Source organism: Oncorhynchus keta, chromosome 22, assembly GCF_023373465.1.
Source record: "Oncorhynchus keta strain PuntledgeMale-10-30-2019 chromosome 22, Oket_V2, whole genome shotgun sequence".
In the NCBI taxonomy this organism is placed as follows: Eukaryota; Metazoa; Chordata; class Actinopteri; order Salmoniformes; family Salmonidae; genus Oncorhynchus; species Oncorhynchus keta.
This window is the reverse complement of record NC_068442.1, coordinates 15,402,179-15,404,725: the sequence shown is the minus strand read 5'-3', so window position 1 is coordinate 15,404,725 and position 2,547 is coordinate 15,402,179. Positions and strand designations below refer to the sequence as shown.

Here is a 2,547-nt window from a genome sequence, read left to right as displayed (position 1 = left end):
TTTGATATTAATTTCTTTCAGCATTGTACAGGTTAAATTATTCTGTTGGCCTAGAATTACCCTGCCTTCTCACCAAGCCTAATTTATCCTCACCTGTTTTAATATATATATCTGCTACTTTTTACAGTCAGCTTCCCATATACAGATAGACTATTAGGTAAAAACTTTATTTAGGTATGTTTATTGAATTATTGGCCATCCTATTTGTACGGAACAAGCGTCCTAATTCTCCAATGCGTACTATATCACTCCTTAATAACCTTCTAGCTTGCAAGACCAGGCTTTATTAAGCTCTAGTTTATTTGATGGTAGCGCCCCTTACCACAGGTCAATTTCGGACCTGCTTCCTTTCTATCGATTTTGGTTAATACCCCCGGTAGAAACCCATTTTATTTGTTCAGAATATTCAAGCACCTATTATTGATCAAATTCAACTCCTTCATAACATTTTAATCAATAAATATCCTAAATAATTCCTCCCAGATTTGAGAATAAAGGCTACTTTACCTGCTGCCGACTGGGATAAGCACTGTTCGTTGTATCTAGTCACCCTTCCTGTACTCCGTGATAATACGCAGGCCTGTTTTAATTTTAACCTCAATTCAGAGGTCAGGTCTTTAGTAAAACGAGTCAAAAACTCGTCCGTGCACGATTTTCAGCGTACTACCTCCAGATAACAGGGAGGGGTATTTAGATCCGGGATCGAAGGACCAATTGTTAGTGGAATTTCTAAATTCCTATATGTTTTATAGCCAATATCAGATTCACACTCTCTCTAGTTCATTAATGCGGTGTAAATTATGCATGAAGTAGATCGAGACCAGTCTTAAAAGCCAGGTAAACAGCGTTTAATTCAAGAGAGTACTCCACACGTACACATATTTCCACAGGTTATAAACTGAAAATGACGTCAGCGTTTTCTAAACGTTCTATCTATTTCACAAGTAGAGGGGCCCTCTAGCTCTCGAGCCTTCGCGTTATCAGCATGAAGTCAAGGTCAGTCAGTATAAATCAACATTCTAGACAGTCTGGAGATGGGCCGTTCCTGCCACCTGGAGATTGTACAAATGTATGAACTAAGGAACAGACCTTCATTGTTACTAAACTCCTGGCTACATTATATACAATTGGGAATGGGAGCAAGAGAGAAAATTCACATGTACAGTACATTATAGCATTTGGACTAGTCAGTTCTGATTGGAATGTATACATAATTAGTCATTTCAACCATAATTTCCTCTAACAATAAGAAATAATGGTCTGGGGCTGTCTTTTTCATGGTTTGGGCTGGGCCCCTTAGTTCCAGTGAAGGGAATTCTTAACGCTACAGCATACAATGACATTCTATATTCCATATTAATGCCCATGATTTTGGAATTGATGTTCGACAAGCAGGTGTCCACATACTTTTGGTCATGTAGTGTACTTTAGAAATCTTTTTGTGAGAATTGACCACAATATGTGCTGTATTTTCAGGTCAAGAAGAGGTTATTGGGGTTGCAGCAGGAACTCTGGGGGCCTTTTTGCTTTGCAGTCTGATCAGTCTTTTTGTATGGTAAGAACTATTTCTGGCCTCACCGGGAAAACAATTTTATTTCTGCTAGGTTCGTGCTTTTGCATATGAAAACCCTCTCAGTGCATTCAGAATACCTTTCTTAATGTCTTCCAGGAGGAGAAACTCGAGGCTCCACAATGGACTTGAAAGGACAGACAGTCCACAGGGACAGGTGGGAATAAGGCTCAATTTACAAAACCATCTACAAAGTGTGTCTAAGGAAGTAATGAATTAATGCTGAAACTATTCAAAGCCATGAGGTTAACATCACTTTAGAGGAAGTTTAGGGGGAGATGACCACACCGAAAGCAATGACACATCCTGTAAGAACATGGAATAATAACAGAATGGCTGTTGGACTTTGACAGTGTTTTGTTTAGATTGGAGCTCATTTGTTGACAAAATGAAATTCTTTACTCCTGTCAGTTTAATTTTAATTTTCATCGTCATCCACTCAGTGTGTTGTGTAACCTGCTGATCTTAGAGTTTTACACATTACTGAGCTTAGAGCTTTACACCTGAAAGACTCACAGCTGTAATTACTGCCAGAGGTGATTCTAATGTAACAGTTTCACTTCCGTCCCTCTCCTCGCCCCTATTTGGGCTCGAATGAAGGACCCTCTTTCAACAACTGCTTCCCAAGAAGCATCGTTAGCCATCGCTCCACAAAAGCCACGTACCCTGCAGAGCAAGGGGAACAACTACTTCAAGGTCTCAGATTGAAATGCTATTAGCACACACCACGCTAACTAGCTAGCCATGTCACATCGGTTACACTCACCCTCCTTTTGACCTCCTCCTTTTCCGCAGCAACCAGTGATCCGGGTCAACCACATCAATGTAACAGTATAACTTCAGTGTCTCTCCTCGCCCCTACCTGGGCTCGAACCAGGGACTCTCAGCACACATCAACATCTGACACCCACGAAGCATCGTTACCCATCACGCCACAAAAGCTACAGCCCTTGCAAGATTGAATCGTACTAAGATTG

The 2,547-nt window shown here is 40.7% G+C and overlaps 1 long non-coding RNA gene across 1 annotated transcript; it reads left to right on the top strand.

Moving 5' to 3' along the window:
• Positions 1–1,472: 1,472 nt before the first annotated feature.
• Positions 1,473–2,541, top strand: LOC127910594 (uncharacterized). Its single transcript, XR_008075401.1, has 3 exons — positions 1,473–1,555; positions 1,670–1,727; positions 2,366–2,541. It is a non-coding gene; the product is annotated as an uncharacterized LOC127910594 (long non-coding RNA).
• Positions 2,542–2,547: the final 6 nt, after the last annotated feature.